Genomic DNA, 27,345 nt, shown 5'->3' with positions numbered 1-27,345 from the left:
CGGGCTTACCCCGGCACATACACAACATATCATATATCATAAACACCTAACATAAGCATATAACATACATCAGGCTTACCCCGACATCGGACCGAAGCCCGGAACACATAACAGATAACATATAACTAACATGCATCGGGCTTACCCCAGAACACATAAAAAATAACAGATATACTAACATACATCGGGCTTTCCCCGACATCGGGCTTGCCCCATAACACATAACACATAACATGCATGAATCACAAAGACATCAAGCGTACATATACTCTTCTCGGACCGCCTCGACCGTAGTCCGTAACTACTAACAACTAAACGGGCCGACATTGTGGGCTTAGACCTGTTCCTATTGGAGAGAAACTCACCTTGCAAGACTGACTTCTGAAAACTTGAGTGAGAAATCCATGTCTGCTGCTCCGACGACTCCCCGGCTATCAATTCCATAATAACACTTAATCAGAATCTGCTAATCCTCTCTTAGGGTAAAATGACCATTTTACCCCTGGTCAAAGTCAAAGTCAAAGTCATGGTCAACTCCCAGTCAAGCCAACTTGTCGATTTATCTCCCAACTCGGCGAGTCCCTGAGTGCTTAAACTCGTGGTCAACTGAGTCAACTCGTCAAGTCCCTTAACAGACTCGTCGAGTTCTTGCTGTCATAATAATAGCGACAACCCGCTTCAACTCGTCGAGTCCTTCCCTGGACTCGGCGAGTTCCCCTGTCTGATTGAGCCATCTCAATGAATTAAGCTCCTACCATTCAGATCTATGTTCCAAACTCCTTCTACATACTGGAAATACACTCTTAAGGGTAAAGTTTCCAAGTTTATCTGTCCTTAGTACTTCCTAATGGGTTTAACCCAAACCCTAACTTCTTTAAGACATAATACTTGGTCCACAAGCCATAATACCATAAACCAAAGCACAACATACTAGATCTAGGCTCTAATCATTTGTGCGACACGTAAAGTCCCTAGCTTTCCTCCCATGCATGGTCTTTTAGGGCTAAAAAGGCCTTGTTCTTGCATATAAACTTGTATGGGGTCTCCATGGTCATAAAGTTTGCACCTTTATGCCATGGAACCCTTCCTAGACCCCATATCTGAGATATATATCACTTGGGACGTCCCAATCCGAAGGGCTAAGGTTCTTGAACCAATTCCTTCATAAAATGTAAACAAATAGATCTAAGAGAAGAAGGATCAAGTTAGGGACCTGATTACCAGAAAATGCAGTAAATGGAGTGTAGCTTCTGGATCTACTTCTTCCCCTTTGAGCCTTCTATCTTCTTCTTCTTCTTCCACAAGATGGCACAATAACACTAAAAATGGCAAGAACTAGCTCAAAATCACTCAAGGTGGATTAGGGTTTCGAGATTAGGGTTTGGATGTGATAGAGGCTGGGGTGGAGGCCAAATATAATGTTTAAATAGGGTGCAAACCTTGAAGATTAGGGTTTCCTCCTGATGGACCTACTCGTTGAGTCCGGGCTTCGACTCGTCGAGTAGACCACTTAAACCCCGCGTCCAAACTGGCATCTACTCGACGAGTTAGGGCTACCAACTCGTCGAGTAGCTCTTACAAAATGAATATTTTAATATATTAAATGAGTACTAGGAACGGGGCGTTACAATTCTCCCCCACTTGCTTTAGACTTCGTCCTCGAAGTCTGCTGCATCTGGAAACAACTCTGGGTAGTGCTCCCTCATCTCTTCCTCGGGCTCCCATGTCCACTCTGAACCCTTACGGTGTTGCCACTGCACCTTCACTAACTCAACCCGCTTGTTCCTTAGCTCCTTCGTCTTGCGATCCAGAATCGCCACTGGTCTCTTAATGTAGTTTAGGCTGTCAACAACCTGAATATCCTCAAGGGGTGCCACTTCCGAATCATCCACCAAGCACTTCCGTAACTGGGAAACATGGAAAGTGTTGTGGATCTGACTGAGTTCGGCGAGAAGATCCAGTCTGTATGCTACCTTGCCCACCCGTGCTATGACTCGGGAGGGGCCAATATACCTGGGGCCTAGCTTTCCCCACTTCCGGAATCGTATGACACCCTTCCAGGGCGACACCTTCAGGAGAACCATGTCGCCCTCCCGAAACTCCAAGTCTGAACGCCGCTTGTCGGCGTAACTCTTCTGCCGACTCTGAGCGGTCTGGAGCCTGCTGGATCCGCTCGGTGGTCTTGAGTACTACCTCCGTACTCCCCATGACCCTCTGACCGACCTCACCCCAACAGATTGGGGTCCTACACTTCCTCCCGTAGAGCATCTCGAAGGGAGCTCGGTCTATATTGGCGTGTTAACTGTTGTTATACAAAAATTCTGCCAACGGAAGATACGTATCCCAACTGCCATCGAAATCCAAAACACATGCATGAAGCATGTCCTCGAGGGTTTGAATCATCCTCTCGCTCTATCCGTCCGTCTGGGGGTGGAAAGTGGTGCTGAAGTGGCGACGAGTACCCATCTCGTCATGAAATCACTTCCATAATCTGGAAGTAAAACGGACATCTCGGTCTGATACTACCGAGACAGGCACTCCATGACGTGCCACTACCTCTCGAACATAAATCTCGGCTAACTTCTCAGCCGAGATGCTCTCCTGGATCTGTATGAAGTGCGCGCTCTTGGTCAACCGATCCACGATGACCCAAATCGCATCAACCCCACGTGCGGTCCTGGGAAGCTTAGTGATGAAATCCATAGTAATGTCCTCCCACTTCTACACGGGGATGTCTAATAGCTGCATCTTGCCGTGAGGCCTCTGGTGCTCTGCCTTGACCTTCCTGCAAGTCAAGCATCTCTCTACGTACCATGCTACATCCCGCTTCATGCAGGGCCACCAGTAATCGGGTCGAAGATCTCTGTACATCTTCGTCGCCCCGGGATGGATGGAGAACCTCGACTTATGGGCCTCATCCATCAGAACCTTCCATACTCCGCCCCAATACGGGACCCAGACCCTCCCATGCAGGGTCAACAACCCTCGGCTGTCATAATCAAACAAGGCCACTCGGCCCACAATCCTTTCGCACTTCTGACGCTCCTTCTTCAGGCCCTCAACCCGCGCCTCTCTTATCTGCTCCAATAGTGGAGTAATCATTGTCATCCTCAGACAGATGTCTCGGATCGGGGCCGCTACCGCCTTGCGGCTCAGGGCGTCGGCCACTACGTTGGCCTTGCCCGGGTGGTAAAGGATCTCGCAATCGTAATCCTTAACCACATCTAACCACCGACGATGCCTCATGTTCAGATTCGGCTGATCCATGAGGTATCTCAAACTCTTGTGATCCGTGTAAATGGTACAACAGACCCCATAGAGGTAATGTCGCCAAATCTTGAGGGCGAACACCATATCCCCCAACTCTAAATCGTGCGTCGGATAGTTAGCCTCGTGAGGCTTCAACTGTCTCGAGGCATAAGCTATCACATGACCCCGCTGCATCAATACTGCTCCCATGCCTGTGATCGAAGTATCACAGTAAACTACGAAGTCATCTACGCCCTATGGCAGAGTGAGAATCAGAGCCTCGCACAATCGTTGCCTGAGCGTCTTAAAGGCTGTCTGTTGCTCAGGTCCCCAACGAAAAACTACCGACTTCTTGGTCAGTCGGGTCAACGGAACTGCAATCTTGGAGAAATCCTGAATAAATCTCTTGTAAAACCCTGCCAGACCCAAGAAGCTCCGAATCTCAGTTGGAGACCTCGGAATCTCCCACTGCATCACGACCTCTATTTTGGCCGGATCAACCAGAATACCCTTCTGGTTGACAAGATGCCCAAGGAATTGCACCTCACGCAACCAAAACTCACACTTAGAGAACTTTACAAAAGCCTCTCCCTCCTCAGTGTCTCCAACACCCCCCCCCCAGGCGCTCCCCATGCTGCTCCTGAGTATTAGAGTAAACCAAGATGTCATCAATGAAAACTATTACAGACCGATCCAACATCGGTCTGCACACGCGGTTCATGAGGTCCATGAACGCAACTGGAGCATTGGTGAGGCCAAACGGCATCACCACAAACTCATAATGACCATAGTGAGTCCTAAAGCTGGTCAAACAAATCATCTATCCTCGGAAGTGGGGACTAGGTCAATCCTAAACTCGACCTGTCTCTCCGGAGGTACCCAGGTAAATCCTCCAGGAATACGTCCGGGTACTCTCGCACTACCAGTACATCATCAACTATCGCCTTACCCTTATCCCGGGTATCCAAGACATAGGCGACGTATCCTGTGCAACCTTGCTGAAGGTGGCGCCTCGCCCACGCCGCTGAACATAAAATCGGTCCGCGCTGTGGCCTCTCGCCCTGAATCACTAACCCTCCCCCACTAGGAGTCCGAACCCTCACTAGCTGCTGCTCCCAGTCGATCACTGCCCCATTGGGGCTCAACCAGTCCATACCGACTATAACCTTGTTCTCTTGCAGGGGAATAGAAACTAGATCCACTGAAAACTGCTCGTCAAACGACTGAAGTGCACAACCTCTGTGAACTCTTGTAACCCTGACGGTCCTGTCATCTGCTATCTCTACATCAAGTGAGCAATCCAGTTCCCCCGGAGCTCTACTAAATCGCTTGCTAAGCGCGAGCGACACAAAAGATCGGGTGACACCCGAATCAAACAGTACCAAAGCTGATATACCATTCACTAAGAACGATCTTATAACAAAACACATAAACATAAGTAATAAACAATATCAATAAACAGATAAGAGAAAGATACATACCCGTCACCACGTCAGGAGCTATTCGTGCATCCTCTGTTATGAGCTGAAAAGCACTGCTCCGCACTGTAGGCGCCTCATCCCGGCCCTGGCGGCCATCTGTAATCCTCAATGTGGCAGGAGAAGGTGCTGCCACCTTCCCTGCTGCTGCTAAACTCGGGAACTGGGACTGCTTGTGTCCCCTCTGATTGCACTGGAAGCAAATCAGATCTGATGCTGTCGTGGTGGTGGTAGTAGCCGTGCAATCTCGACTCACATGACCAGTTCGGCCGCACTTGTAACAGCCCGAACTCCCCGCCTTGCACGTTCCCTCGTGCATCCTGCCGCATTTTCCACAACGGCCGTGGCTCTGCTGGCTCCGAGATCTATGATCTGATACCTTGGGCTTCTTGCCCGAACTCCCTGACTGACCCCCTCTGGTTTCCTCTTCCTCTCCATCTCTAAATCTAACTCTCTCTCTCTCTCTCTCTCTCTCTCTCTCTCGCCCTAGAAATCATGTCCTACAGCGTCTTACAGCTGCAGCGGCTCACAAACTGTCTAATATCACTCCTCAGCATCTCGTGGTACCGAGCCTTCTTCATCTCCTCGTCTGCCACGTACTGTAGAACAAGAAGGGCCCTCTCCCGAAACTTGGCGGTGATCTCTGCCACAGTCTCTGTCGTCTGCTCAAGATCTTGGAACTCCCTCGCTAGCTGTTGCACCTCAATCACAGGTGCAAACTCGGCCCTGAACCTGGCCGAGAAATCACTCCAGGTCATAGCATCCAAAACTGAATCATCCTCAATGGATCTCCCAACCTCCTCCTACCAGTCACGTGCCCTGTCCTTCAGAAGACAGGACGCAAGTCTAACCTTGTCCCCCTCGGGACATCTGTGCGGAATATGTTGGCGACATCACCCAACCATCTAGTACTCGCAATGGGGTCCCAATCCCCATGGTAATCGGGAGCTCCACAAGCCCTGAACTCCCTGAAATTCAGTGTGCGCGACCCCATCATGGCCGCTATCTCAGTGCGGAAAGCACTCAGCTTCTCATCCAGAAGCTCTAAAATACCCTCCTTGACCGATCCAAAGATCACAGGAGTCTGATCTAGAATGTTGCGTGTGATCTCAGACGAAATAAACTCCCTCGTCTGCTTATCCATCTGCCCGGCTCCAGAGCCCGGGCCTGATCCCTCACCACTGCCTGAAGTGCCAATTGGTCTAGTGCGTAGAACCACCATACCGAAATATATCATAACAAACATCAATATACATATCATATCTCGAGGGATCTCACATACTACAAGTTTCCTTGATTCATCTCAGCCTCCCTTGATTCGAGTACGGATCCTCTGCTTTCAGTAGTACGGGCCCATAAAAGCAGTAGTACGGGCCCATACTACCTTCCACATCTATCTGTACTTTCCTTAAGAACTGCCTTGACTCCACCAAGTCCCTTCTACTACTACTGCTGATCTCCTGCTAAACTCATCCTAGGCTTGCCCTAGGGTAGTCACCAATCCACTCTCCGCTATCAGCTACATAAGAAGTCCCTGTTACCTCCTCCTAACTAGCTTGTGAATATTATTACATATCACTAAGACTAGATAATTCTTCTAATGAGAGGTCCTACCCTACAACGGTTGGACTCGGACAAGAACTGTGCAATAGAGCTAGACCTAACCTTCTGAAATTATTTAATCCTCGCAATATATAACTGAACATATTCATTTACTAGTTAGTAAGAGATAACTAGAACTCCTAAAAGCACAAAGCAAGCAGCATTCGAGCATCGAGTACACATAATCAAGCATATCACATTCATGCCAATATTGTCTAATTTGTACTAGCATGCGGTTCATAAAGCTGAGATACACATAACATGAACATAATGCATCCCGCCTAGATCCTTAGTCCTAAACTAGCATGCGGTTCTCATAAACATATCATAACATAAACTTGTATGGGTAATTTGGGAGTACTTACTTGAGCTCGGCTGATTGCATGCACCACACCCTTTTTCTCTTTTCAAAGTTCTTTTCTCTTTTAAAATTATTTTATAAAAAATGATTTTCTTTTGAAAAATTTTCGTACCATGTCCTTAGTTTGAGTTCAGACACACTCGAGAGTGTGCCCGAATCCCTCAAACCAAGGCTCTGATACCAACTTGAAACATCCCAAAAATACAGTCCAAAATTTTCGTTTTTAAATCATTATTAAAACCATAAATACCATCACCATAGTATAAAATCATAAAGCATGTATCTCAAAATAACATAATATCTGTCAACATGTCAAAATCTCATATCAAATATATGAGTAAATCTCCCAGGCTAGAAAACTGTGGTGTGTGTCATGCGATCATCCCGAGCCCTTCCCTTTACTAGCTGAAGTACCTGAAACCAAACTGAAAACTGTAAGCACGAAGCTTAGTGAGTTCCCCTAAACTACCACATACCATACACATAACATATAACATGTAACATAAACTTTGGGACACTGCCCAGCTGCATCGGGACGAACCCGACATCGGCTTACCCGGCATCGGGCTTACCCCGGCATCAGACCACGTCTTGAATCGGTCTTGCCCCGGCATCGGGCTTACCCCGACACATACACAACATATCATATATTATTTCAAAATTATTTTATAAAAAATGATTTTCTTTTGAAAAATTTTCGTACCATGTCCTTAGTTTGAGTTCAGACACACTCGAGAGTGTGCCCGAATCCCTCAAACCAAGGCTCTGATACCAACTTGAAACATCCCAAAAATACAGTCCAAAATTTTCGTTTTTAAATCATTATTAAAACCATAAATACCATCAGCATAGTATAAAATCATAAAGCATGTATCTCAAAATAACATAATATCTGTCAACATGTCAAAATCTCATATCAAATATACGAGTAAATCTCCCAGGCTAGAAAACTGTGGTGTGTGTCATGCGATCATCCCGAGCCCTTCCCTTTACTAGCTGAAGTACCTGAAACCAAACTGAAAACTGTAAGCACGAAGCTTAGTGAGTTCCCCTAAACTACCACATACCATACACATAACATATAACATGTAACATAAACTTTGGGACACCGCCCAGCTGCATCGGGACGAACCCGACATCGGCTTACCCGGCATCGGGCTTTCCCCGGCATCAGACCACGTCTTGAATCGGTCTTGCCCCGACATCGGGCTTACCCCGACACATACACAACATATCATATATCATAAACACATAACATAAGCATATAACATACATCGGGCTTACCCCGACATCGGACTGAAGCCCGGAACACATAACATATAACATATAACTAACATGCATCGGGATTACCTCGGAACACATAACACATAACAGATACACTTACATACATCGGGCTTGCCTCGGAACACATAACACATAACATGCATGAATCACAAAGACATCAAACATACATATACTTTTCTCGGGACCGCCCCGGCATCGGACCGTAGTCCGTAACTACTAACAACTAAACGGGCCGGCATTGTGACCTTAGACCCGTTCCTAATGGAGAGAAACTCACCTCGCAAGACTGACTACTGAAAAATCGAGTGAGAAATCCCTGTCTGCTGCACCGGCGACTCCCCGACTATCTATTCCATAATAACACTTAATCAGAATCTGCTAATCCTCTCTTAGGGTAAAATGACCATTTTACCCCTAGTTAAAGTCAAAGTCAAAGTCATGGTCAACTCCCAGTCAACCCAACTTGTCGAGTTATCTCCCAACTCGGCGAGTCCCTGAGTGCTTAAACTCGTGGTCAACTGAATCAACTCATCGAGTCCCTTAACAGACTCGTCGAGTTCTTGCTGTCATAATAATTGGGACAAGCCGCTTCAACTCGTCGAGTCCTTCCCTGGACTCGGCGAGTTCCCCTGTCTGATTGAGCCATCTCAATGAATTAAGCTCCTACCATTCAGATCTATGTTCCAAACTCCTTCTACATACTGGAAATACACTCTTAAGGGTAAAGTTTCCAACTTTACCCGTCCTTAGTACTTCCTAATGGGTTTAACCCAAACCCTAACTTCTTTAAGACATAATACTTGGTCCACAAGCCATAATACCATAAACCAAAGCACAACATACTAGATCTAGGCTCTAATCATCTACGGGACACGTAAAGTCCCTAGCTTTCCTCCCATGCATGGTCTTTTAGGGCTAAAAAAGCCATATTCTTGCATATAAACTTGCATGGGGTCTCCATGGTCATAAAGTTTGCACCTTTATGCCATGGAACCCTTCCTAGACCCCATATATGAGATATACATCACTTGGGACGTCCCAATCCCAAGGGTTAAGGTTATTGAACCAATTCCTTCATAAAATGTAAACAAATAGATCTAAGAGAAGAAGGATCAAGTTAGGGACTTGATTACCATAAAATGCAGTAAATGGAGTGTAGCTCCTGGATCTACTTCTTCCCCTTTGAGCCTTCTATCTTCTTCTTCTTCCACAAGCTTCAAAAGGAACAATAACACTCAAAATGGCAAGAACTAGCTCAAAATTACTCAAGGTGGATTGGGGTTTCGAGGTGATAGAGGTTGGGGTGGAGGCCATATATAATGTTTAAATAGGGTGCAAACCCTGAAGATTAGGGTTTCCTCCTGATGGACATACTCGTCGAGTTCAGGCTTCGACTCGTCGAGTAGACCACTTAAACCCCGCATCCAAATTGGCATCTACTTGACGAGTTAGGGCTACCAACTCGTCGAGTAGCTCTTACAAAATGAATATTTTAATAGATTAAATGCGTACCAGGAAGGGGTGTTACACCAATATTTTGCTTTGACAAGTTGTGAATAAAAATCTCCTAAGAATAATCAAGTTTCCTCTTTGTACGAGACAAAAACATGTTGTCCTTACCAAACAACTCATGATTATGTTGTTCGACAAAATCATCAACAATATATTTATTAGTACCATGTAGTAGAATAAAAACAATTTTTTTCTCTGCATGCGCACCTAAATGAGTCTTTCCTTCTTTGAAACTTATTATGTTGAGGATCTAGAGTATCCACTTTAGCGGTTCTTGGTTTACCTTCCCGATTGCATAACAAATGTCGTTGTGTGATAATGTCGGATTTGGTTGTTCTAATTGTTCCAAGCTTGACATCAAAACCTGCTTCTGATGCATAATTTTTATACAATGATAATGCGGCACCATATGATTCAACGGTTGAATTGATTTTAGGTTTGATGTCGTCCGAAACAACAGGAATCCAATAAGATGAGCCACCAGGAGAAACATAATCATATGTAACATTCTGCATAAAAAAAAAGAATAAATTATATATGACAGAATACATATAGAGTTAAACAAATGAATGTCGTCAATGTGCAAATTGTAAACAATCGAAACGAATTAATCTAGTTTTCTAAAATATTTTGTTATTGGTGTTTAAACCTTTCTGTAAATCAATGTTATCATCAGCTATAGTATCATCTGCCTTATCATCAATGAACTCGTTTTCGTTTTCTGCATCTTTTAAATAGAATAAGTGTAATGGATAATTAGATATATATAAAAAACAAATAAATAATTACAATACATCACTTGGGTTATGATTACTACAATCACCGAAATGATAGTCGAAATTGTCATCAATATGATTTTGAGTGTGTTCTAATGGATCCTCATCTTTGTAAGTGCAAGTTTCGCCCTATTGCAAATAACAATATACAAGTTCAACATTATTGTTATAAAAATCAACAAGTAGAAAACCTTATAAAGATAGATCACCTATATTTAGATTGCTATTCTCGCCTATTTCAAAATCGATATTATGTAGAGAATCATGATCAGCTAACCCGAAATCTTTATCATCGTCTGCATAATCAATAGGATATTCATGTTGATCATGAATATGATCGTCACCAGCTGATATTGTATCATCCATAAGATAATTTACAGCACGATTTAACACCAGGTGATTGGAGAAAGCAAAATAAATTAAATCTTCTAAACTTTGAGCCAATTAAGTATATATTAAAAAATGAGAAACGGTATAATTGATATGTAACTAAAAAGGTGTGATAATTGCAGTCATTATTATCAATGATTTAATTTTTTAAATTCTTCGAAACATTAAAGATAATAATCAACATAAAATCCTATTATTGATCATGATATTGTTAATATTTGACAAATTCATATTCCAGAGATAATACATTTCATAGATAAGACTTTACAAATTATCATCTTCCGTAGATTTGACTTTTCAATAATTTATTCAGAAAACTTTAATAAATAAATTTATTTAGTATGAATTTACATATGATTACTGGTTATTTATGGCATAAACGCAGATACTAAGAAAACAATGAAGATACAAGTCTCTTATTTTGTCAGAATATGTGAAACAAGAATCACATTAAATGATATCTTCCAAGGACGAGTTTGCATATAAAAATACAAGTTATTTTAATTTTTAATTAAATTGTGTATTTGTTTGTTCTGGATATTGTAATACACATTAACATTCTGCAAATATTAATAACAACAATTCTAACAAAATCTTTGCATAAACATTAAGTATAACACAATTAGGCACAATCATTCTATACGAATAGAAAAACAAAATACATTTAAAACATACATTAAATGATATCTTCTAAGGACGGGTTTGCATATAATAATACAAGTTTGATTATTTTAATTGCTTATTAAATTGTGTATTTGTTTGTTCTGGATTTTGTAATACACATTAACAGAGATTCTGAAAATTTTAATAACAACCATTCTAACAGAATGTTTGCATACACATTAAGTATAACACAATTAGGCACAATTATTCTATACGAAAAGAAAATCAAAATACATTTAAAACAACATATTTGTCAACCAATGATAAATAACAAATTGTATGAAATTAAATCAAAATCAAAGTAAAAATTATTAATATTTATTGAATGAAAACATAAACTTTCAAGGATAAACCCCTAAAATTCATGAATCCATATCATTATTATACTGAAATAAGACTCCATAAAATCTGATAAGACTAAATTGAAAACATTATTGAACTTCTAATCTCTCTTGACGAATTGAACTTCTACTCTCTCTTGACCAATGCATGAGGACAGTTCCTCCTATCATGACCAACATCAAAACAAATCCCACATCTTCTTTTTTCTTCAAATCTTGATTCACTTTGGATAGCTTGACATTCCGACCATTGTTATCAGAAAAGTCTTTGTTATTGTTATCAACATTATCTTTGTTCTGAAAATAAAAACAAGTATAATTAAAAAAATGAATTTCATCAGTGAAATATCATAAGAACAAATATGATATGCAGATGATGAAAGATTAGTCTGCAATATCAGAAGAAAAAATATGAAATGAATATGAGGAACGATTAGTCTGCAATATCAAAAGAAATAATATATGAAAAAAATATCTCCATTAACGAAATATCAGAAGAAAAAAATATGATATGAAGATGAATAACGATTAGTCTGCAATAGAAGAAAACGTATATGATGCATATATATATTATTATGGTTGATAATATCCATAATTAATAGCCTGATATTTAGGAATTTGATTGAAATCATTCATATTTTAATTTAATCCGGAAAATATTAATTATATGGTAATATTACAATAATACCCTTTAAGAATGATTGGCTGATATTAAATCCTACAACCACACCATAATTACTTTGAAAACTTGAACCTATATATATATATATATATATATATATATATATATATATATATATATATATATATATATATATATATATAGTAAGAGTTCATTTGAGACGAACATAATTTTGTGAGACCGTGAGACCAAATTTTTTTAGTTAAATATTCTAATATTCTATTGTTCGTAAAAATAGAATATATGCAATATATTCTAACATTATACGTATTAGAATATTTCAATGTAAAATATGTTAATATTATTGGCTTAGAATATTAAAATATTACACATATTTAATTTTTATAAATATTAGAATATATCACTAAAAAAATTGTCTTACGATCTCACAAAATTAGGCCGTCTCACATGAAACTAACCATATATATATATATATATATATATGAAATTGTTCAAATGAGAACCCAAAAAGATTAATAAGTCTAAGAACCCCGTTCTATAGTTATTAAACATATGAATGCTTAATAAACATATAAAAATGCTAATTTTTTAGTGCTTTTTCTTAAGAAAATGGAAAATTCATAATTTTTACAATTTAATAGTTTCATTCATAATTTAACACAATATATATATAATATATTATATAATTTAATACACTCTATTTACATTTTAATACACAAAATTCACAATTTAATATAATCTATTTTACAAAAATTCAAAGAAGTTAAACATAAACTTTATCATCACCACCCATTACAATACGTTGCCACCAATCACATATGTCACCATTGCAACCATCCTTCCTTCAAAATCGTGTATATATATATATATATATATATATATATATATATATATATATATAAAATCATGTATTCACCGATTAAATACTATATTCACAGTTTAATAAAATATTAATTCACTTATTTAGAGTTAATGTAAAACAATTATAAAACTACTACATTCTTACATATTTATACAACTCACAAAATTAATATATTTACAAGAAAATTAATACAAAATTCAAACATAAATAATTCATAATTTAACACAAAATTTATAAAAACTTCACAGCTTAAAATAATTCACAGTTTCACACAGTTAGTTTACAACTTAAAACTGTGAAGTCACAATTTAATACAATCAGTTCACAACTTAATACAGTAAATTCACAATTTAATATACAAAATTCACCGTTTAATACATAAACTTCACAGTTTAATTTGTGTATTATACACAATTTAATAAAATAAATTTATAGTTTAATTGTGTTTATTCACAATTTAATTTAGTCTATTTACAATTTTTTTTACGACCAACAACATCATAGAGGATAGAAGTAAAAACCTACAATATTATTTCGACATTTAATTCATTTGTACGTAATTTAACATAAAAATTATATAAAAATCACAATTTAATATATCAAGTTTACAGTTTAATTCAGTCTATTTACAGTTTGATTTACAAATTTCATAACTTATTGTAGTATATTCACATCTAATCCACTATATTCACAATTTAATACATATTTCATCAAATTTGAAGCTCTTACCATGCTACAATAATCATATATGGATTGAATATAAAATCATAGTTTAGTATACTATTTTATTTATAATTCACAATTTAAAAAATTAGTTCACACTCAATCATAATGTAAAAGATTAGTTCAGACATGCATCCCTAACTTAACAGACTAGTTTAAATACTCATTCATAGTATTCACAACTTAAAACATAGATCTTTTCATTGATGCATTTCATCAAACACCTTGTGTGCATGTATTTTTAGAAATTAGTTTTCAGAAATCAAAAAGAAAGAGAGCAAAGAAGGGATTTGTTTTAGAAATTAGTTTTCAGAAATCAAAAAGAAAGAGAGCAAAGAAGGGAGACGGCAACAGAAGATGAGTTCTTATTAAGAAAATAACCAGATCTTACCATAAAACATCATAAGACGGTGGAACCACCACCAACAACTAGAGAAGGCGAGTTCTTGTCATTTCTTGACAGATTTGACCACAACAACACTTTTTTGGCTTCAGATTTGCTTTGGTGTAGTCGATTGTCGGATCTGAGCTTGTAATAGTATAGATCATCATCGGAGTAGATCTAAAGCAATGTAAAGGTGGTGTTTGGAGGAGAAAATGACGGTTGTGGTGGAGCATAAGCGGAAGGATGAGGAGTTGGCGGTGGTGGAACAAATCTGATACGTGGAGGTGTTGTTGGTGGTGTTTGTGGCGGAGCAGATGCGAGGGGAGTAAAATGAGGCCGTGAAAATCACAGATCTAGAAGATCCAATGAAATGATGGTCGAAAAATCATAGATCTGAAATATCTAATGCAACTGAGATCATATATCTGGACCAGAGCTCTCAGATCTGAACATCGGTGGTGGCAGAAATCATAGATCTGAACCGAAGATTGCAGATCTGGAAGACGAAATGTCGGATCTGGTGGTTGACGATGAATAGAGCCGATTGTGTAAGGTTCTGGAGGCGACCATTGGAGGTTGTCTGTAGCGGCGCTACTGTTCATTCGGAGGAATCATCAGAAAGAGAAGACGACGGCGGTGGTAGGTCACGGATGACGTCTAGATTCAGATCTGAGAGCTTGGAGGTGGTGGTGGTGGTGAGTTTGGTCGATGATCTGAGTTGGTGGTAGAGCGGAAACATTTGAGGGAGGCGACTGTTCTAGACGGTTGCGGCGGTGTGTGGAGGTGGTAGGTCGTAGCGGTAGGTGGTAGAGGTGGTGCTGGAGTTTATGAGTTCTTGAAGATTCATGAGAGAGTTTTGAAAAAGTTTGAGATTTTTTTGAAGTTTGAGTGTATCAGATCTAATGTTTAATGGGTGTAATGTTATGAATGTATGTTGACAAAAATACCCTTAATGAAATGGTTCTTAAATGGTTCTTAACCTTTAGTGGTTCTCATTTGATCTTTTACCTATATATATATATATATATATATATATATATATATATATATATATATATATATATATATCCTATCCTAATAAAAAAAGTGCCAATGTGCCAGGTGGCATCTCCATAGCCCCTCCACATAATTTTTTCCCGCCTAAAAGTTCAATCTGAAATACCGAATATACCCCTAGAGCATTTCACCAAGATTTTGGTTTTCAAACGGAAGATCAGAGCAAATAATTTTGCTAATCTATTCCAAAATTAACGCTCAACATTCCAAACTGAAATCGATAAATCAGGAACTTCAACAAACGAATTTGTGTATATTGATTTTGTTTCCGCTTCATCTGATTCAAACTCTTTAATAAACTTCTTCTTCTAGTATTCTGTTTTCATTTGAGCTCTTGAGCTTCATTCAATCACAAACATTAATGATGTCTGGTACATTGCTTGGTCTGGTTTCACATCCTCTAGCTCTTCTGCCATCGAGGTATTCCTCTATTCCACTCTCGTATATGTCAATTTAGTTTGGTTATAATCATTGTGTATGCTTTTCAGAATCAAGTTGTAGGTTTGAAGTTCACAACCTTAGCACTCTATGTAAGTGATTCTGAATTAGAATGCATATAAGGATCATTCGAAACGTAATAGTGTTTGGAAGATGAAATTTGAGGGTTTGAATTGGAATTAGATCAAAATTAGTTCAACTAACCTCGAATTGTGCGCTCCCATGGATTTCCCATATTCATGTGGGCAGTCTTATACTCAAATACTAAAGTTTATATAACTTCATACTGTTTTTCTTTGCCTAAAAGCAAATCTGATAAGTCTTATCCCCCACAAAAATGTAACGATTTGTATTTTGGTTGTTGCATATTTTTCCTAAGGTTATTTCATTGTATAATTATGAAGTTAAAATACCAGTTTGCCAATGGTTATCCTTAATGGTAGTGATTTTGGTCCACTGGGTTCCAAACCATACGCTTAGAGCTAAAGGTTACAACAATGGTTTTGAGGAAATATCGTCTTCAGAACAAATTCAATACGAAGATCGGTGTTTTGGTTGGATGTATTTCAATAAAAAGACCTAAAGACGTAAACTTGTATTTTCTTTTTTATTTGCAAAAGATTAAAACTAATGCTTGTAGTTTTATTATTTTCTATTGGTTTATTCAGGTTTCAGCAATATCAGTTATTTTAAATAAATACCTTAAGGTTTATGATGATTTCTATAATACCGCTTTCTTCCTTTCTCCTTGTAGTTTCTACAAAAAAAATGCAGTTTAATTGCTTTTTATGCTGGTCTTTTGGTATTATATTGTATTGATGAAAACTTTTTGTTGAGTAGAGCCCGGAAGGATGCCAAGAAGAGATCCCCTGGTAATGAAAATTATGATCCAAGAACTCTATACTTGCCTCCTGACTTTTTGGAGAGTTTATTAGGTGGCCAGGTAAATTGTCCTTTTTGGTCGCAAGTGATTAAATTGTATTACAATCTGCAATTAATTGAAACAATATGCTTTTTGTTGAATATAGAGACAATGGTGGAAGTTCAAGTCGCAACATATGGATAAGGTTCTATTTTTTTAAGGTAAGTCATCTATCTAATATGGACATAATATTTTTCTATAGAATGCGCTTTTCTTAGTTACTAACTCCATGTTACTAATCAGATAGGAAAGTTTTACGAGCCCTTCGAAATGGATGCACATGTTGGAGCAAAAGAATGTGAATAGTCTTGGGATGGTTTTGATGTTTTTAAAGGACAAGGGTATATTGGTCATAAAGTAAATATACATGAAAAAAATTCAAAATATTCACGATATTTCTCAAAATTTTGATTTATTTGAATAAAATTATATTAAAACTGAAATTTTTGATATTCAAGGGTCAAAAGATAGAATTATTTGGTTTGAAATTATATGGGTAATAGCATTATACTTTGTTATTATGATTTTTAGAATTGGAAATTTTTAAGTGGCATAATTTGGTATGTATTCAAACTAGAATATTTTGGCATTTGGCTCTCTTAGTACCACATATTTAAAAATCAAAATTGATTATAATGATTTTATATAATTTGGGTATTTTCTGTATGTTTGAACTTGTATGTTTGAACTTAAACGTAAACCAAAATGAAATAATGTGCAAAACAAGCAATTATTTCAAATGAAGATCTAAATTTTGCTATCCAATTAATTTTTGGATAATAACTTTTTATCACTTTACAATAAAGATTTCGTCCAATATGAGGATTACAAAACAAAAAAGGGATAATAACTTTAAAGGGTAATGGACTTTTGACTTTGTTCATATTTAGTCACTAAACTTTTTTTCATTATCTATTTGCCACTGAATTATTGAAACTATTCACATTTTACTCTTATGACCGGTAGCAACCAGTCATAAGGGTAAAATGTGAACAGTTTCAATAGTTCGGTGACAAATAGATAATGAAAAAAAGTTTAGTGACTAAATGTAAACAAAGTTAAAAGTTCGTTTCCCTCTCAAATTATCATAATATTATACCTGAAAAAGGTATAAAAAACGAATTATTTCATCACGCTCCTTAAGTTGTTCCTAACTATTTCTAGTTATTAAGGGCTACCTAAAAAATACTTTGTTTTTAGTTCATAAATTTATATCAAATTAGTTTTGACCTTAGACACCTAATCTAACATTAGGGTGTTCTAATTATATCTGAATATCGATGGTCAACTTCATGTTTGAGCTGATGCAAGTTAGCTTGAAATCTTTATGAAGACAACATCCTTAACGTAAATCCAATAGTTATTGATAATAGATTTAAAATTGATGTTGCTTCTTAGTTTCATTAAAGAATCAACTTCTTTTCCTCTCTCAGATGTTGGTTAGTTCGTTGGGCAGTTGCAGTTTATATTTGACTCTGTGTGTTTCCTGTACAAAATTGGTCAAGAAAAGCTATTTTGTGTATGTTTAAAGTAAAAATATCATATTGTTCTTTATCGTTTTTTCTTCTTTAATGAAAATAAGATGCTTTAAACTCACAGACAAATTAATACTATCACATTTTATTTTTAAAATACAATCGTTAAAAATGAAAAAAAAATTAAAATAAAAAATTTCTAACCAACGAGGGAGAATTCATATAATAACTTTTTACATACGGGACTACTTTTGAAACTGTAATATAATATGGATCATTTATGTATCTATATATTTGACCGTATGTATGTTTTCAACTATATGTATGTATATGTTAATACAAGTTACATAAGAAAAATTAAAAAGAATAATAATAATAATAATACTTCTAAATGTATGTTGTGTGTAATATGAAAATTTCGATATCCTTTTTAATAGTAAGTATATTAATATGATGTATGTCAATACATGAAGTATAACAACATACATAACGTATCAATGTATGTATGTATTCTTTTATAAACAACGTATATGGTTTAATGTATGTCAATTTATATGTTGCATAATTTTATAACACAAATTCATACATATAATATTAGGATAATTTTTATACATATAATATTGCATAGTTTTATAACATAAAACTTATACATATAATATTGGTTTCGTTTTTCGTTTTTTTATACATTTTTCGAGGTATAATATTAAGATAATTTGAGAGGGAAACGAACTTTCAATTTTGTTGACATTTAGTCAATAAACTTTTTTTCATTATCTATTTGTCACTGAACTATTGAAATTGTTCACATTTTACCCTTATGACCGGCTGTTACCGGTCATAAGGGTAAAATATAAACAATTTCAATAGTTCAGTGACAAATAGATAATGAAAAAAAGTTTAATGACTAAATGTGAACAAAATCGAAAATCTATTACCCTTTTAAGTTATTTCATTGGTGGAATTCCAACATTAGTCAATGAAAATTAGCATTTTTATCTTCACACCATTTTATTATTTAAGAGTCCACACCAATTAATTTATTTATGTATTTATTCTTTTGTTTATATAGTTAGTTTTTTTTTTGAAAGAGTTGTTTATATAGTTAGTTGAATTCAAAAGGTTCTTCTCAAATAACGAAACCACAACACAATGACAATGAGAATTAAATAACATGTATTTGTTGTTTGTCCCATAATGATGGAAACTTCTCTTTTTGACAAATATTAGCCTATAGACTCAAGCGACGAGCTCAGTGAAAACTAACCCCGTATTCCATGTGAGTCAGCTGACTTCGATTAGACCAGGCCGACCCAGAGAGGAACGTGCCCACGAGGGCACCACCAAATGTTGTAGATGAATCTACTAAGAAATTGAGTATATCATAGCTGACCGCACCATGGGCTAGCCCCTACACCCACTGCACGAGTGGAATATTACTTAGTCAAGTAGAAAGGAACAAGGTCTTACGGCACGGTCACTATATCTAACTTAAATCTACTTATTTCTCTAATGAATATATTAATTTTAACTAATCATTATAAATTTACTGACAAAACTTCTATCTTTGTAAATTGATACATTTTTACAAATATTTAATTAGTGATTATGATTTAAAATTAGCAATAGTGTTTTTGTTTTTCAATCGTGGTTTTCACGGGTTTAAACCTAGTGTGTATATATATATATATATATATATATATATATATATATATATATATATATATATATATCACTTCTAAGTTGTTTTAGGTTGATTTAGTCGCTATAATTTTGTTTTAGGGTAGATCAAATAATTTACAAAATATAAACAGGTAGAAACTTACTTTAAATGATAAAAAAAATATGACAATATATGCATTCGAAAGTAAATTGTTCATTTAAGTTGCACAAGATATTTTCTTACATCATTAAAATAATAAAAAAAAACAGACTTAATTTAGCAATATCATATGTGAAGAGCCAGACTATCAACAATAATACATATAGTACAACATACGAATAATTAATTTATAACAAGAAGTTATAATCTAAATTATTAGAAACCTACGATAAAATTATAAAATCTATAACGAAAATAAAAGCAATAATGAAGTAATTGAGTAATTAAGTTAATAGAAAAAAATTAATATACTAAGTCGATTTGCTGATGAATAACGACCAACAGAAAAAGAAAATGAAACAGTGAGCAAAGTATTCAAAAAGCAAAAGGCAGCATAAATTGAACAAAATGTATTTAATCGTCAAAACGAAAGGTGCAATATTTTCTCATATGGAATTTTATTTTTTGTTATGGGGTGGGCCATATGCAGCCTAATTTCCTTTTACTTAACAAAAATATATATTATATATAAGAACTTAAATTCATGTGGGGTCGGCCAAGGCCTACCTTTGAACCTATATGCCTACGTCACTCGGTTGATTTAAGTGGTTTCATCTACAACTAAGGGACGTAACGTAAACAGTATTCATATCATCCGGTTCATCATTTCCCAATCATTCTTTCAACCCGATTTAAGTGGTTTCATCTACAACTAAGGGACGTAACTTAAATAGTATTCATATCATCCGGTTCATCATTTCCCAATCATTCTTTCAACCCGATTTAAGTGGTTTCATCTACAACTAAGGGACGTAACTTAAATAGTATTCATATCATCCGGTTCATCATTTCCCAATCATTCTTTCAACCCGATTTAAATGGTTTCATCTACAACTAAGGGACGTAACTTAAACAGTACTCATATCATCCGGTTCATCATTTCCCAATCATTCTTTCAACCCGACAATGATAGAAGATTAACGGGAGATGTAACATTCTAGGATGATAGAATTCTAAATTGAATACATTATAAGTTGAATGTTTGTCTTCTCCTACCTTAGTCTTCATCTTAAATACATAAACAAGAGACAATGGGTATTGTCATGTGAACGATGTACTGAAAATTTGTTTGCTGTATGTGAATACAATCAAACAACATAATGAATCAACAACAAATAGAAGTAGACCAATAATCAAATAAGCACTTAAAGATCAATTTTTCTAAGTGTTAAGTATTTGAATATATATAACCTCGTGACTAGGCAATGGTGAGCATTTATGTATGCATGGTTGAATGAAACGTTATGAATTTGCAAAAGTTATTTCTCGCACATGTTTAAAAACTACTATTTGGTGGATATAGTTGAAACTAACTTAAACTAATCATGCGAATGTGTAACAAGATTCTATATGGCAAAGGGACCTTCATTTCATTGTGAACACCATTTAGTGTGGTTTGCGGTTATTTTTTTTTATAATATGAAAAAAAGATGTTTGGGTAAAAATACATTTGGATTTTATGTGGAAAAAGTTAGTTCTCTTAATGAACATAATAAGTACAAACGATTATTAAATATATGTTCAAATTAAATTTAAGTGAACATTTCGTACCTGTACTTATTTTATATGGTTCAACTTCAACCTTTTAAGCCATACATTATTGTTCTCCCGATATAAAAGGTATCAGGAAGGCATTTACACAAAGGGATCCGTGGCGCAATGGTAGCGCGTCTGACTCCAGATCAGAAGGTTGCGTGTTCGATTCACGTCGGGTTCAATTCCCCTAACTTGTACCCATATTTTTTTTAATTTAGCGACACGAAACACCCCCCTACACTATGCGTTATCGTCGAGATTCACCCTCCCCCCAATATTTTTAAATCAAGTTCCGGATGCTATATAGGGTTATATTTATAACCAAAAATAGGAAAGATCATATTATAAATGTCATGAATATTAAAGAAAACAGTATAAAAAAGTTTGAAATGTCTTAAACAAGGGTATGAATAAAAAAGATCAATTAACGTCATAATATTCCTTCCGTCCCAAAATTATTGTTCACAGACAAAAAACACACTGATTAAGAAAACATTAATTACTACTAACTTTATTAAATGAAATGACATTTGTATCATTTTGTTGCATTTAATTTCATACTTTTGTTGTATTTAATTACTTGGTATGTTAACTAATAATGAAGAGTTTTTTTTGATAAAAATATATTTATTTTTAGAAGTAGGTTATTATTTTAAGAAAAACCAAAAAGTAAACATGAACTATTAATATGGAACGGATGAAATATTATAATGATTAAATGATAGAAATTTTTTTTAGACTAATCCTATCCTATAAAAAAATAAAAACAAGTCGTGAAATATGATGTCATGTGTAATGACAAAATTGTGGGAATTTATAACTCTTGGTTGCTTACACTTTTTGTCTTCTATAAGTAAGTTAACATTTTAAATATGACTATAAAAAGTAAAAAACGACATTAGAATAATAATTATCATAACAAAAAAATATATATATGAATCAATTTAAGATGTTTGAAAAAAAAATTATTACTTTTAACTGTTCAATTTATTTGATTTAATTTTTAACTTTTACGTTTGAATTTGTACATATACGTTGCTAGAGCAACAGAATTTAATCTTTATAAGTAAGTAATTGGTTGATATTTCCTCATTTGTTGGTAGCCCAAAATTCCATAAAAATCAACTTAGTTTGGATTTTTATTTTGATTAAACCATCCCTTTTTTTTCGATTTAATCTTCCATTTTTTAGGGCCGATACTATAAAAGTCATAACTTTTATACACTTAATGCGGAAAAACCATATATTTTATTTTTAGCTCACTGAGGCCTCAATAATTACGTTGGCTTATCAATTAAAACCTAATTGCCGGTTAACAAACGGTAACATTTCTCAGCCGGTCACTTCTTTCGTTGAAACACTCATCCATCACCTTTCTCTCCATAATTGTTCATCTTTCAGACCTCAAAAAATGATTTCATGCATACAAACATTGGATAGAGGGGTTTGAAAAAGGATTGTGAAGAATCACCATTGTCATTTTGTTGTGCTCGATAATTCTTTGCTGAGACACACTTCAAGTGCAAGGTACATACATGGTAACATGAAATTGAAGTGTAAATAGGTGTTTTTCCTCACGTAATTATCAGTAACAAGTTCTTTTTTTCACATTTAACAGATGACTTCTACTTATGGTATTAAGAAATACAAAGACAAACGACTTAAGACTGGTACTAAGAAAGACAAAGACAAACGACATGAGAAGGTATACATTGAAGACTCAGACTCGGATGAGAAGTTTTTTACTTTAGTTTCTTGGATTTTTCACAAGAAACCTTTAAACCCTCATCCAACCTCTGTAATGACCATTTTCTTAACTTTTTGTGTGATAAAAATATGTTAAAGAGGGGTATAGACGGGTTGGGGATGATCAAAATTGATTTGGTGTCAATGAGACTGAGCATGGCCACATACCAGAGGTAAATGATGAAGAAATTGGTGTGGAGTATAGGGTCCATGATCCAAACCAACTTTGGAGCGAAATGAAACATGAATTGGGTGAGTGTTATGAGTCCCCTACTCAACTAAGGTTTGCATTAACAAACTATGAAGTCCATAATGGATACCAAATTTACTTTGAGAAGAGAGATCATAGAGTTAGGGTTATTGCTAGGTGTGGCAACAGTTATAATGATCAAAAGCCATGTCCTTTTAGGGTAGCAACTGGTTGGAAGTATAATGAAAGGACATTCCAAATTAAATCCATTGTTAAGACTCATCTTTGTGCTAGGAATTACAACTTCAGTAACTTAGTTACTTCTGACTGGTTAGCCAAGCACTACTTGCAAGATGTCACCATGAAGACCAAAATGACATTGGATGAGATGAAAGAAGATGTTTTGAGGAGGTTTTCAGAGAATGTATCCAAGGGGCAATGTCAAAGAGCAAGGTTACAGGCTAGGGATATGATATAAGGAGAGTTAGAGGAATACTATGGTAGGGTTTGGGACTATGCAGATGAAATCCTCAGGTCTAATCCAGGGAGAACATGCAAGGTTGGGGTAGATGTCAATCCTTGTGAAATCAACTATTTCAAGAGGTTCTATGTATGCTTTAAGGATTTCAAGGATAAATGGAAAAGAGGATGCATAAAAATGATATGATTGGATGTATGTTTCTTGAAGGGGTTGGTAAATGGTAAGCTACTGACTGCTATTAGTCGAGATGCAACCAATCATGTCTAGACAATAACATGAGTAGTGGTTATAATTGAGAATAAAGACAGTTAGTCTTGGTTCATTGAGTTATTGCTGGATGATTTAGATCTTGCTGGTGGTAATGAGCTAGTTATTATTTTAGACCAACATAAGGCATGTCTATTATGCCTTTCAATAAAAACTTGTGTAAATTTTTTACTTATTACTTTGTTATCATATTACAGGGACTATTGCAGGTTGTGTCACAATTCCTTCTATATGTTGAACACAGACAATGTGCAAGACATATATTTGCAAATTTTAGGAAAAGATACATGTGATTAGAACTAAGAATCTATTTTGGGAGGCTGCTAAAAGTATAATAGAATGGGACTTTATAAATGCAATGGAGAAGATCAAGCACATTACATCGTCAGGTTATAACTATCTCATGGCAAGACAACCAGAAACTTGGTGCATGGCCTTCTTTACTACAAGATTTGCATGTGAGGCTGTAGAGAATGGCATTTCAGAATGCTTCAGTTCTATGATAAGGTACATGATGAAGAAACCTCTACTTACAATGATTGACGAAATCAGGATTTACCTAATGGAAAGGTTTTATCATCAAGGGAATTTGAAGAACCACTAGAGAGGTGACTATAACCCAAACACTCTAGAAAAACTTACAAAATTTAGGAAAAATATGAGGTAAAATGTTAACATATTAGGTTTTTTTAGTTGCCTAGAATTGGTCATTAACTTGTGTTTATTTTAGGTTGCGGAAGGTAATACCAAGTGGAGGTTATTTGTTTGAGATCAGGTATACATATGATGGTTACAAGGTGGATTTACATAATCAGTCATGAACATGTAGATTATAGATGTTGTTTGAAATATCATGTGTTCATGGTCAGGCAACAATCACCTATGTGCACAAAGATCCCATTTACTTTAAATCTTCATGGTTCCATAAGGACAAGTTAATTGCAACCTACATGGAGAATATCTTGCTTGTTGGTGGAAGCAAAATGTGGCAAAGGACTGATTTTATCAAGCCACTACCACCTCTTGTAAGGAGAATGCTTGGGAGACCTAAAGTAACTAGAAGGAAGCATGCATCAGAATCTTAAGACTCTAAATATCAAACTTAAAGGGCAAAAGTACCTAGGACTATGAGATGTGAAAAATGCCAAGAACTTGGGCATAACAAGAGTTCTTGCAAGAATGATGGAGCTCCCAAAGATCCTATTCCAAAAAGGAAGATTGGGAGACTAAGGAACGATGGAGTCAGTCAACCACATTTTGACCACTTCCTACCTAGAAGGATTAGAACAAGGATGGATGGCGAAGGGAAAAGCCCTAACAATGTTCAACTTGAAGATATTAAACCTACCCAAAATCTAGGGGAAATGTAACTGGTCAAACTGTGCAAGATGAAGGGGATAATATAGGCAGTCAAACTGTACAAGATGAAAGGGATAATGTGGGTAGTAAAACTGCTCAAGAGGAGAATGTGGCTAAGCAACCTACTCAAAGTATCTTAGTTACTCCTAAGAAAAGGATAAAGATGAAGGCAAGGAAGGGGAAGAAAAAGATGTGGGACAAGGGAGGAGACTATGGTTAAGGTCAAGGAGACTAATATGGGAGGAGGGCCAGAATATGTGTCCCATACTTGTGAAGAATTCATTAATGACATTTTAATAAATACACCTTATTTTGAGGTGAAAGAGCCTAAGGTTGAGGTGAAAGAGCATGAGGTTAAGGAGAATGAGAATGAGGTTGTGGACATGGACATAGAGCCTGAGCTTGAGGTAAAGGAAACTGGGGTAAAGGTCATGGAGAATGAGGTTGAGAACAATAATGATGATGTGTGCATGATAAGAGACATGGTTGAATTCGGATATGCACAAGTTGAAATTGATTTAACCACGCGAAAGGTATGCAATTTACTTGTCCCTTTTTATATCTCCTTGTTATTCATATCATGATATTTATTTTCTTACAGGTGAGGTGAGAAGGGAGAGATAGAATATGAGGGCTAAACATGTACCTATTTCATTGTTTTAGATGGGGAAACCTTTTGAAATAATTCTAAAGATAAAGATAAGCAAGAGTGAACATGTTTTGTATGGTGAGAAGAAGGGTCCTTATATAAAGGACAAGATTTGGTGTTTGGATTAGAATGTATGCATATTGTAGGGGTAAAATGGGCATTAGTATATAGTTTTCATGTTTGTAAACATATATTTTGGTAACATGTTTCATAATGTTTGGATTAACATGTTTCATTACCCAAAAAAACATTTATAGTCGTTAAAATACTGTTAATGGTTAAGTAAATATATTTGAAATCCAGTGGCTCACAACAAGTTTAGTCTATTAATCATATGATTATGAAGAATTAATATAAATAATCCAACTTTTATACATTTTCCGAAATAGACCATAATAATTTTCACTAATCATTTGGTATTTTTGACGAAATCATCAATTTTAGATTTTATTGGTTTGGAGAAGTTCTTATAGAATGTTTGAAACTAGTATTAGGTTTAATTGAAATTCGCTTCACCTGTTAATATGGTCCTGATGCGACGTTGTTTTTTTATCTAGTTTTATTTTCATAAAAACCGACTTTTAGTTTCATAAAAACTTAAACTGACCTACTATTTGAATTAAACATTTGAACTAGATTGTTACTATTATACTAACTTTTTAAAATCGGTTTTATAGGATATTTATTAACTTTGAACTTTTATAAACGAATCCAACACCAAAAAATGAGATGCCGACATTTAAAAAATGGAATATTAAAAATGTTGGTTTTCAATGTCAACATCAGCATTTTTACATATAGATACTACTATGAAACAACCAATTTAACGATAACTGATCATCATACTACTTGTTACGTCCATTCGTTTTCTCATTCCACTCAACCGAACCAAACAAGCATAAGTCGTATGTTTGATTCGTGTTGTGTTCAATTCCCTCAAAATTCCTTATAACTATTCCACCTTTATTTGAACGGTATCCAACCATCATTTTCATGTCGTTTTTTGCAAAAAAGATTTAAAAGAATAATGTACTTCACTACCTAAGTAATGTATTTCAATACAGAATAAGACAAGTGG

The 27,345-nt window shown here is 35.8% G+C and overlaps 1 non-coding gene across 1 annotated transcript; it reads left to right on the top strand.

Moving 5' to 3' along the window:
* The first annotated feature begins 21,684 nt into the window (after nt 1–21,684).
* TRNAW-CCA (transfer RNA tryptophan (anticodon CCA)) lies at nt 21,685–21,756 on the top strand. Its single transcript has one exon. It is a non-coding gene; the product is annotated as a tRNA-Trp (tRNA).
* Nucleotides 21,757–27,345: the final 5,589 nt, after the last annotated feature.

The sequence above is a fragment of the Lactuca virosa genome, chromosome 7 (assembly GCF_052849685.1).
Source record: "Lactuca virosa cultivar CGN04683 chromosome 7, Lactuca_virosa_CGN04683_v6, whole genome shotgun sequence".
Classification (NCBI taxonomy): Eukaryota; Viridiplantae; Streptophyta; class Magnoliopsida; order Asterales; family Asteraceae; genus Lactuca; species Lactuca virosa.
The sequence above is the reverse complement of the archived record's forward strand: the minus strand, read 5'-3'. Positions and strand labels throughout refer to the sequence as shown.